Below are 12,164 nucleotides of genomic sequence, written 5' to 3'. Positions count from 1 at the left end.
ATAATTACGCGAATGTTTGTTACGTTATTGTGACGTGACTTAGTAAGATTACATCGAATTTAAACAATTAAACACATTTGATGTGTAGGGTTAAAATTGTGATTAGATCACAATGATTTCAAGACAATCCACTTGTTTTAAAACTTCTAGCGGAAGTGTGGTGGGCCCATAACCCACAGGTCCCAAGATCGAAACCTGGCTTTGATACCAATTGTTGGAAAATCTAGTTTTGCATCTCATACAAAACACACAATGGAAGTAACAAACACGGATCTACTTCATTCATGAGAGATAACATGTGACCTTGAATTCTATAACAAAGAATAGAAAGCGTACCTTGATGTAGTGAAATTCAAAAATAAGACTTGAGAATACCTTTAATCTTCATCTAAATCCACATGGTGCCCAAGAAGTGTGGTCTCTCAATCAGTCTTTATGTATATTGATTCTCAAAGAAAATTCTTCTTCTTCTCATTGTAGAGAAAAACTGCTTTCTTTTCTTTTCATCATACATACATTCTAACTACCTTGGTAGTTACTTTATTTAATAACTCTTATTAAATAAAAACTGATTATCTAATTGGGTTAGCCTTTTGGGCCTACCCAATTGGGTTTTAGTTTGTGGCTTGAGATGGGACCAAAGGGAACAAATAAAACTCTAGCTCCAATGGGCCTTTGGCTTATCTGTCAACTCTTGACAAATCCAAAGTTACCATTAATTATATTTAATACCACTATATAAATATAATTGCACTCTAGACCTTATTAATAAATTATATCCCAAGACTTAAATGATATCATTTGACCCCTCCATGAAATATCCATAGTGAACAAAGTCATAATGAATTGTCACTTTGTAAACAACTATTTTATCCTTGAGTACCTGATTTAATATTTTAGTTATTCATATTTATTGAAATCCAATTTCAATAAATATAAACTTTAGTAACTCCTTACTAAAGTGGATGCCCTGAATAACCAGTTCCTATTAAACTTATTTTAAGAAGATATTTCGTGTCTCTATAAAAAGAGATTATGGATTCCATCTTGAGAATATGTGTTCCCTCAACACTATGTGTGGTTACCCAACATACTGAGATTTTGGCTGTGAATATTAGATCTCACTTCTGATATATCAAAGTAACCTACATTTCATGATCGGGCTTACCATCCTCTTAGGATTGAGAGTCTATGAAATTAGAAGTCGTAAGATTAATTATTCAGGTGACAGTTGTTGATTGAATAATTAATCTCACAGTGGTCCAGTTCAATATGTCTTAACACTTAACACACATCAACTAGAAGTCTCCACTTCCATGATCAAGACAAACCATCTTAGTTGATGTGTTATAGTTTTCGCAGATGAAATGCCCAATTTCGTCACCAACCACGAACTATATTTTGAGTTTACAAGAAACTTATGGTTTATATCTTCTGTGACTAAATCACATACAATGCATCTCAAGGACTATGATATGTCCCATTAGTTCATTTACAAATAGTCTCATATAATTAAACAATTTAATTATTTATGACATGCCAATAAATTGGATTTTAGGGCATAAACAAACAAAAATGGGTATTAAAAATTAGAGATATGAGTCCAACAAATTTGACATTATATTCTTATAAAATAATTATATTGCTCTGATAAAAAATTTAAAAATTATATTACATTTTCCATGCATCTTGTGGGTTTGCAACTAGTATTAATTAAAACCTCAACCAACATACATCAACAACAAAATACCAAAAAAAAAAAAAGACCAGGAAAGAAAACACAAAATGAACAAAAAATTTTAGTCTGTTAATGGAATTCTAATTAACCAATACAATAAGAAATTAAAGACAATATTAACATATCGTAATTTGTCACTACAAATCTAACAATTTCAAGTTTAGGGAGAAAAAGAGAGATGCAAATTGAATTCAAATACAAAATAAAACCCATTGTAATTTGAAAAACTTAATAAAACTTAACATCTCTCTCTAACAATTTCAAGTTTAGGGAGAAAAAGAGAGATGCAAATTGAATTCAAATACAAAATAAAACCCATTGTAATTTGAAAAACTTAATAAAACTTAACATCTCTCTCTCTCTCTCTCTCTCTCTCTCTCTGTCTCTGTCTCTGTGTGTGTGTGTGTGTGTGTGTGTTGTGTGTGTGATTGAGATAATATGAGGTAATTGGTACTTAATAAGAGTTGTGAGTAGGGATTTATGATTCATCACTAACAATTTTTTTTTTTTTTTTTGGCTGGATTCAAATACAACTTATTAATTTGTAAATTGTGAAACAAAAAACTATAGCATTACTAATACTAGTATGTAATTCGTGTTTACGCACGAGAATGATAAATTGAAGTGGTGCTATTGATGTTAGCTTGGGTTATTAAACATATAAGATATTAGTTTGACTAAGATATTTAGAGCAGGGATGGAGGTAGCCTTTGACTTAGGGGGGCAATCCCCCCCCCCCCCCCCCACTATTTTTTTTTTAAATATTAGAATATATACTAGGTATTAATTTTTAATTTTAGTAATTTTGATCTTTAAAATTACACTTTGCCTCCTTAATAATATCATTAATTTTTTTTAAGAGTGATGTTATATCCATAATTTTTTTTACAATATTTTTACAAACTATTGAGGTAGCAAATTCTTATTGGTTCGCATATAGGCCAACCACTTACACCACTTTTTTACTTATCAATAACTACTCACCACAAGCAATTTATAAAAAAATTTGTAGTTCTAGCATTTTCTTCTTTTAAAAGACCATAAAAAATCTATAAATTTAAAATTTTAAACAAAATATACAAGGCCAAAAAAATTAGCCTAACAACGAAAATTACCAATAGTGAAGCTAAAAAAAAAAAGAAGAAGTCTAATCAACCAATTTTTTCCCAAAACAAAAAACCCGATCTTTTAAAAAATTTCAAACAAAATAATTGTCCCCACCAACAACATGCATCAAAGTCACAAAAAAAAAAAAAAAAAAAAAAAAAAACTCAGTGGCTAAGCCACTACACACAATCAGCAGCAAAGTCGCCCTCCTAATTACAAGTCTTGGCCTTGTCCTTGATTTAAAGGTACTAAAATGGTTTTTCATTACAATTTTCATGATATTAGTTACACCAAGTTTCTCATTACATTGCTATTACAAATACAATTTTGAAAATCACTATTAAATATTACATATATAATATCAATTCATAATCATTGTACGTGAACTTATACTAAATACAACACAAAATAAAAAGAATAGATTGGTTCAATAATATCTCTTAAATTGAATGAGGATAGGTGTATGAGATTATTCAGTTTAATTACAATTTTTTAGGTTCAAGATCTCCGCATACAAAATATTTAAATAAAAACAGTATAAAAAATATGCTCATTAGGTTATATATATATATATATAACCTAGTTAGTAATGGACCGTACATAGCGGTGTATTACATAAATAACTTATAATTTTGAATTAATTTTAGTTACACAACAAAAGCATTTGACAAATAAGCTGTGTCAATGCCTCCATGCTCAGCCAAAAGGGAAGAGAAGGCTAATTTATGGGATGCCCATGTATGGATTTTTGTTGTTGGCGATTTTGGTGACTTATTTATCCACAAAGGACAATATTCTTGGTGAGTTCTATACTAAAGAATACAGTGGAACTACGCAAACTTAAATTTCTCTAGTGCGAGTGTGCAACATATAAATTCAAAAATTTCCTTCCCTATATGTCTTGAATTTCTGATGGTTTGTGGTGGTTTTTGTGAAAATGGAGTTTTATTATTATTATTATTATTATTATTTTCTGAATTTGTCAAAATCAAGTTGATTAACAATAGATGGAAAAAAAAAGGAGATTGAATTTGTATCCCCATTTCAATTTCGTTTGTTGATTCCTTGAATTTTATTTTTCCCTGGAAATTTTATTTCTCAGAAATTCATTCATTAAGAAAGAAAGACGGCGGCAGGGAGAGCTCAAATGGCAAAAGGTACGAGATATGAATGGGCCGGATCCATCTTCTTCAATTATCTACATATATAGCTTTGGTGTGCATAATAAACCATTATTTTTTCTTTCAAGACAATCTTTTGAGTTATTAATTGTCTTCATAGTTACCATCCTTGTCGTGACATTTTCCATTCAAAATAAATTAACAAGTAGGATTTTCTTAATATTTTATTTTATTTTTTTAAACTTTTGGTTATGTATTAGTCTGTTCAAACTTAGAAGTGACATTTTCCATTATAAAAAAAAAGTTTACAAGTAGGATTTGATTAATCTTTTATTTTATTTTTTTAACTTTTGGGATAGAAACAGGTTTTGCTTAGTACTCTTAGATAGTGAAGTACAAGAAATTAATTTCATTAAGAGGTAATTGGCTAATTGCTACCAACCAATTTTATATTACAAAATGTGAGGTCCACAAATGTTTAGAAGAGGTAATATGCATATAACTATCGCACAAACCAAACCATAATTATATATTTTTCCAAAACTGCTTAGCTGATTTGCCAACCTAGTAACAATAAAGAAAGACAAGATAAGACAAAGGTGAAAAACATAAATCAACGGCCATAGAAAATTTATTTCCACTAATTTATATCCATATTCACAATTAATATGCAAAAAATATATTCTCAAAAAAAAAAAATGCAAAAAATATACACTACATTTTATCTATATATATATATAAAACCGAAATCTCTAAAACTCCCACAATTTTTCACGTTAGCACAGTATTAAAAAAAAAAAACATAAACCCACAAAAAAAAAACTTAAACATAAACCCAAAAAAAAAAACTTTTTTTAAACTATTAAAAAAAAAAATCATAAATGCAAGGGGCTTTCTAAAACACCCAAAAAAAAAAAAAAACTTTTTTAAACTAAAAAAAAAAAAAAAAACATCATAAATGCAAGGGGCTTTCTAAAACACCCAAAAAAAAAAAAAAAAACCTTTTTAAACTAAAAAAAAAATCATAAACGCAAGGGGTTTTCTAAAACCCAAACCCGATATATACACTCTGCCTTCTCCTCTTTGCCTCTTCCGTTCTCTCTGCCTTTCTGGTGCCGGCCTCCCACTCCTTTAGTGGCTGAAAGTTTTTGATCTTGAGACTTTACCATCAAACCAGATTCTCTCCGCAAACACTACCTGTAAGTTTTTTATTTTGTTCTATAATTTTAGCTGTTAAATATGATTTAGGGTTTCGTTTTTGGTTCTTTGCCTCTTCCGTTCTCTCTGCCTCTCTTAATTCTCAAACCCCTAAGCTATAGTCCACGGGTGCCAGCCTCCCACTCCTTTAGTGGCAGAAATTTTTTGATTTTGAGAATTTACCATTAGACCAGATTCTCTCCGCAAACATTATCGGTAAGTTTTTTTTTTTTATTTTGTTCTATAATTTAGGGTTTCGTTTTTGGTTGTTAAATATGATTTAGGGTTTTGTTTGGGAGTCTTTTTTTTTGAATGATTAGCTTAGATTGATGGGTTTGGAGCCTGTAGTGGGTTTTATTAATTTCAATTATTGGCCGTGAGAAAATCCATCTGGGATTTTAGATTGAATTTTTATGTGTGTAGATTGAAACTTGCATCAAGTTTATGAGTTCAGGGGTTACTTAGTGTAATTAATAAGATTTATTTGGGCTGTTACTGGATGTTTTACTTAATGGTGAATTCCAGCTAAGCTTTTGGCTACAGGAATGAAGCCAAAATCTGGTGCTGAATTGAGTGAGCAAGATGCGGTAAGTCAGAGTTAGCAATTCTTTATTTCCCCCTTTGTTGTGTTTTGTGCAAGGAGTTTTGCACCCAAAAAAAGGTGATGGCTTGAATGAATAATACAAGTTAAGGTTTATATTATAATTGATGCTCATCTTGTGGGACAGTAATGATATTTCCTATCCTTTTATTAGACGAGCATCCTTGGGATGCTCTTGATGTTTTTGTGAGTCATTTGTTTGTGTTTGGATTTAATTTAAGTTTCTGGGTTATGGTCAAGCTTGGTTTTATGTTTAGTTTAATTATTATTTCATCTCAAGTTTACTATTGTTTTTATGACTTCTTTATCTAATTTTTATGGGTATGTAGAATAGTATTGTGAAAAATACATGCATACACACATGAATTGATATTAAATCTCTTTTTTAGATGAAAGAATGTTTATTAACCAATAAAATCCAGACAGGGTCAAATTTTGCTATCAAAATCCAAAAATAAGGAAGAAAAATATCATCTTGAAATTACTCATTTAAGACTAACTACAAGTAGATTTGTTTCAATGAAGGTTTAATCCATCAAATGCTGAATTTACTTTGAAATTGCCATATAACCTACCTATAATATCATTCATGTAATATGAAGCAAAGTTCTCTGAATCATGTACCTTAAAATCACTTTAGAATTTGCATAATATCATGAAAATTGGAGGAAAATAATGAAGCTAGAGTCTACTACATAATCCAATTCTCCCTACTTTATTAGTTCCATGTTACAATTCAAATCCAAAATAACATGAAAATATTTAGAAGCCTATAATTGAACCTATTGAACTCAAATAATACCATATTCTCTCTGATTCATCAATTTAGAACCAAAAAAAAAAAAAAAAGAAAAAAAGAAGAAAAAATAATGGATTTGTCACAATTTGAGCTATTTTATGTTTTAGAGACTATATATGTCTTTACTTTGAACATAGTGAAATAATGGATTTGATAAACAATTCAATAAGGTGATTTGCATTATGATGGAAATGTGCAATTCTATGTTAAGTATAGTTTTTCTTATGTTCTTTATATTTTCCCTACTTACATGTATTGTGGTTTGCTTCCAACAATTTTATTTTCTGATTGTAAATCATTAGAAAGCAGAATAAATGTGTTTCATTTATTTTCTCTTTTGTGTATTTTATTCACATATTTCAATTAGGTAGTCAAAAGTAATTTGCCTGGTAAAAAGTATTGTTCTTTAGTGCCAAATGTTTGTTTGAATTGGAAGCTTTAAGGAACAATTTTCATGAACAAGGAACTCTCATTTGTTTGGTATATTTTATATTCAGCTGGCCTTTGGTGTTACTATCAGTTACATATGGCTTGGTCTTAATGAAAGATTATTTCAAGGCAAAGTAAGTGGGGTTTCTGTATTGCTATTTATCTCTGAGTTGAGGACTTCTTTCATTGTAATTTGGGATGGTTCTCGCTTCATGTTGAATGAAATTTCTTGAATTTAATGCAAACCTTGATGGGTATTGCTTAATGAAAATTTATTTGTCTCATATATGTGGTCAACTGCAACTATCACACGACCATTGCTTTTGCACATGGAGGGGTAAGTCCATATGACTTCAATTTTATTATATTTTTTTGTCTATCTTTTATAGCAAGGTTAGCAATCTGACACTGACCTAAAAAAAAAATTGAAATAAATATGACTGTAGGCTTACTTTGTCTTAAAGATTATCCATTTGTCTTTTTAAGAAATTTCAATGAGTAATATAATATTTTTTTATAAATCCATTCCTATTCAAGAATTATAGGAGCTTTAAAGAAACAAACAAAGTATCTGCAAGGTATTACTGTTACCTTTATATTTTATTACTTTGGTAGTGTGCTTAGCATTTTGTATATCATTTTTTCAGGTATCATGGTGACATTGCTTCTTTTTTTGCTATTGTAACATTGTCATTTTGTAGAACTTTTAGAAGTCAACATGAATGATTATCGTTAGGTTCTGAATCAATAGTTCTGAATTTGTTGATGAAAGTTTTATTTGAGTGCTTTCAATTTGTCAATGGAATGTTTTTTAAGTAAAAAATAATAATAATAATAATAATAATAATGTATGATAGTCTATCATCCTAATATGATGCCACTCAATTTATTTGGTAGTTTAGACTTTAGAGCTCATTCATGATAAAAGTCTTTCAAATTATGACTGAGATTATGCTTTGACAAGTTTCCAATTATTTGAAGTATGTATAGTTTCACTCTCAAAGGTTCTTGCTTCATCGTATTCAACTCGACCTGTTTGTGTTTTGAAATTAACTTGAACTCTTATTAAAAGCTTGGTTTTGTATCTACTTTATGTGAAACACTATAAAGAAGTAAACTTTGACTTTTTAGTTTTAAATTGTAATTTTTAACTTCTGTAGTCAAACTAAGGAGGGTGAAGGAAAATTTTTCTAAAAAAAAGGAAAAAGGCTTATGGATTTTATGAGATGTATATGTGTTGATTGTGATTTTTATGTTGTAGAATGATGAAAAGAACTGAAAAGGAAAAAAAGGACTTTGTTTAAGATCCACTTGAAAAAGGGTAGAAGCCTAAAGGTTGCTTCTAATGTTGCTGCACTTGGATGATTTAAAAGCTATGTAGACATGTGCTTATGCATTATATGTGATGTTTTGTTTGGCAAAATTTACATTTTTGAGGTTCTTTAATAAATGATTATTATTATTATTTTTTTGGAGTTATGTGGATATGTGTAATTGTTATTTATCTTAATTCTTACCTATCAAAAACATATCATCTATCCTGATACTGGAATATCAAGATGAAGGATTTGCACTTGATCCATTAAGACCAAATTCGAACATGCAAGTGATTTTGCTACCAATAAAAAGCTGGACGGTTTGTAACAAGCAATTGATTCTTTTACCCAATTTTGTAGTCTAATTTGCAAATGATTCTAATTGTAAAGCTTGACAATTTGTAACTTGCTTTGGATCCAATATATATATATATATATATATATTTTGAGTTGATCTCATTTTTAGCAGCTTTCCCGTGCATCGCACGGGTTAACGACTAGTTATATGAAAGTGGGTGCAAAAACAAACACTTTTATTTCAACAGCAAACATACACTCATTTAACACCGATGTTACCTTCACCAATCTCATCCACAAAAGCTTTGAGATTGTTATAGGAAGAAGAACCGACTTCGTTGGCAGCCTCCAGAGCCAACTCCTTCCATTTCTTGGCATTCCTTCTAATTGCTTCCCCTCTCTCCCCATCTCCCACAACCAATTCCAAGTGTCTCCTAATCTCATCACCTTCAACAATTCCATCCTTATTCTCCATCACCCTTACTCCTGTCTTCCACACATCTTCAATTAGCTTCGCATTCGTCCCTTGATCAAGCCTATGTGGAAATGCTACCATTGGTACCCCTGAAACCAAACTCTCCAAAGTTGAATTCCACCCACAATGTGTCACAAAGCATCTTAGAGAAGGATGTGACAAAACCTCCACTTGGGAACACCATGGCACTATCATTCCCATTTGTTCTAATTCCTCTCTACAACTCAATTTCTCTTCTTCTTTCTCTTCTTCACCACTTTCCTTAGCTCTTATGACCCACAAGAAGGGCCTCCCACAATCCAACAATCTGCGTGCAATTTCCTCCATTTGTTGCTTATTTAACACCAATAAGCTCCCAAATGAAACATAGATGACCGATGATTCGGACTTAGAGTTGAGCCATTCAATGTAATCGTTGGAGCCATTACATGAATCTCTTCCACCCAAAATGGCATTTGGAACTAGTGGTCCAATTGCAACCAAATTAAGTTTTTCGAGTGCTTTTAAAGCCTCGGGCTCTAGTGCATCAAAGGTATTCACTAGAACTCTAGGAATGCTCTCCTTTTCAAGTGCTTCAAGTTGGGCTTGGAATATAGGGTGTACAAAAGCATAAGGGTTTGAAGCAAGCAAGAAGGAGGGAAGGTCACGAGTAGCAAGTAATAATGGCAGACCCGGTAACTGTATCGAACAGGAGGGCCAGTCATCATCGTCGTTCCCAATAACATCGGCAAAACCATTGTAATAGCAGTAGCATATGTCCAAAACCATTGCAGGCTGAATCCAAAGAAGGGCGGAAGGAAGGTGAAGCTCACGAGCCACGTCAGTAGCCCAATGTTGAAGCATTGTGTAGACTATGCATTGTTTATTGGCAGTGGAGACAATGAGGTCAACGAGAGCTTTGGAGCCATTGCGCTTGAGTTGATCCCATCCTTTATCACGGTCTTCCACAGGTACAACTCCGTCATTGTAGCCATTAGAGAAGGTGGCGAATGACAAGCCATTAGGAGGAGGGCTTTTGATCATGCTGTGACGGTGGGCTCCAATGGTGGTGAAGAAGGTGACATGCACTCCTAAGCGAATGAGGTGTTCGGCGAATTGGAGGGCAGGGTTTATATGGCCTTGCGCTGGATATGTGATGATTACATAGTGGCTTTGCTACTGCTTGGCCATGCTTATTTGATACTTTGATATGGGTTGTGAATATTCTAAGCAAAAACGGAATAGTTGTTTTGTGCTTGAGATTAATGAGATTTATATAGAGGAACTAATACATGTGAAAATGGGCAATGCTTAAATATAGAGCAAAAAATTTTAGGAGCACAACTCGTCCACGTGGCAAACTATGAGCAGTTGGTCCATGTGAAAGTGATAAATAGTTAGTCACAGTTTGCCACGTAAGATAGTTGTAGCAAAAATTGTGAAATATATATTGGTGAATATATATAAGTTTTGAAATTTTTATAATAGATTTTTAGTTGGAGTAGTATTTAAATTTCTAAAATTTATATGCATGTTGCATGTTTTGTTAAAACACTTATTATTACTTTATCTAGAGAAATTGATAAGAATAAATAAGTTGTTGTCTCTATCAACTGAAACCTATATGCATGTTGCATATTTTGTTAAAACACTTATTGTTATTTTATCTAAAGAAATTGATAAGAATAAATAAGTTATTGTCTCTATCAACTGAAACTTAGATGCATGTTCCATGTTTTGTTAAAACACTTATTGCTATTTTATTTAAAGAAATTGATAAGAACAAATAAGTTTTTGTCTCTATCAACTGAAACCTAGACGTATGTTGCATGTTTTTATTAAAATACTTATTGTTATTTTATCTAAAATGCATGTTGCATATCTTGTTAAACATTTATTGTTACTTTATCTAAAGAAAGCACAAATAAATTGTTGTCTCTATTTAAAAAAATTTTTTTAATCCAAAATATTGCTATAATTTGTGGAAGCCACTTGGCGTAACCACGGCTTCTAAACTCAACTTTTATTATATATTATATGATATGATTTATTTAAAGAAATTGATAAGAACAAATAAGTTGTTGTTTCTATCAACTAAAACTTTGATGCATGTTGCATGTTTTGTTAAAACATTTATAAAGAAATTTATAAGAAGAAATAAGTTGTTTCTATTAACTGAAACTTTTATACATGTTGCATGTTTTCTAAAAATTGTTTTTATTCAAAATATTGCTGTAATTTGGTGAAGCCACTTGGCGCAATCACGGTTTCTAAGCCAAACTTTTATTATATAATATGTGATTGTATTTGGCAAGAATTTGAGCCTTTGAGGGCCAAATGGAAGCATGAGATGTACAATTAGGTTATGAGTAGCGATTATTACACACACTCGGTTTGAAAATCGTGTCACAATTTCAATTAATTTTTCATGTGGTGTGTAATAGCTTTTATCCTTAGGTTATATAGATATATAACAAGTTTTCATTCTCATACATTTATATTCACCATTATGGGTTAAAATGTGGTCTTTTTTTTTTAAAATTTAAATATTTCTGCATTATCAATTGTAGAAATATATGTGAAATAGTAGATGTGAACTAGTATGAAAAAAATATGTTTCCTAGATAATATGCTGTGAGGAAGAGAACCTGGTGGCGTCAAGACATCTTGTTATGACTGACCATCGATTAGTTGATATGAATTGTGAGAAAGAGAAGCCGGTGGCGTCAAGGCATCTCGTTATGGCTAATCGATTAGTTGATATGGATTGTATGTTCTATGATTATTATAGAGGTACTCAAAATTTTTCATAATTTTTTTTTTTTGGGTTGAAATATGCTATTGATTCCAAAAGTTTATCGACTAAGCATTTTTGAAATTTTGATTTCAAAAGTTTCACCTAAGCATTATTAATTTCTAAACTTCTAAAAATGAGAGCTATTAGTATCTTGTCAATTTCAGTCATATATGGAATTCTCAGCAGCAACTGCATAACTTTGCAACGTATCAATAAGGCTAATTAGGGGCAATGTGAAGGCAGCAATTTCATGCTTCACAATCCAAATGTGGAATTCCCGGCCTTGATTTTGTAAAAGAGTTTACTAA

The 12,164-nt window shown here is 31.1% G+C and overlaps 1 pseudogene; it reads right to left on the bottom strand.

Moving 5' to 3' along the window:
* Positions 1–8,864: 8,864 nt before the first annotated feature.
* On the bottom strand, positions 8,865–10,250 carry LOC115949761 (annotated as a pseudogene).
* Positions 10,251–12,164: the final 1,914 nt, after the last annotated feature.

Source organism: Quercus lobata, chromosome 6 (assembly GCF_001633185.2).
Source record: "Quercus lobata isolate SW786 chromosome 6, ValleyOak3.0 Primary Assembly, whole genome shotgun sequence".
NCBI lineage: Eukaryota > Viridiplantae > Streptophyta > Magnoliopsida > Fagales > Fagaceae > Quercus > Quercus lobata.
The sequence above is the reverse complement of the archived record's forward strand: the minus strand, read 5'-3'. Positions and strand labels throughout refer to the sequence as shown.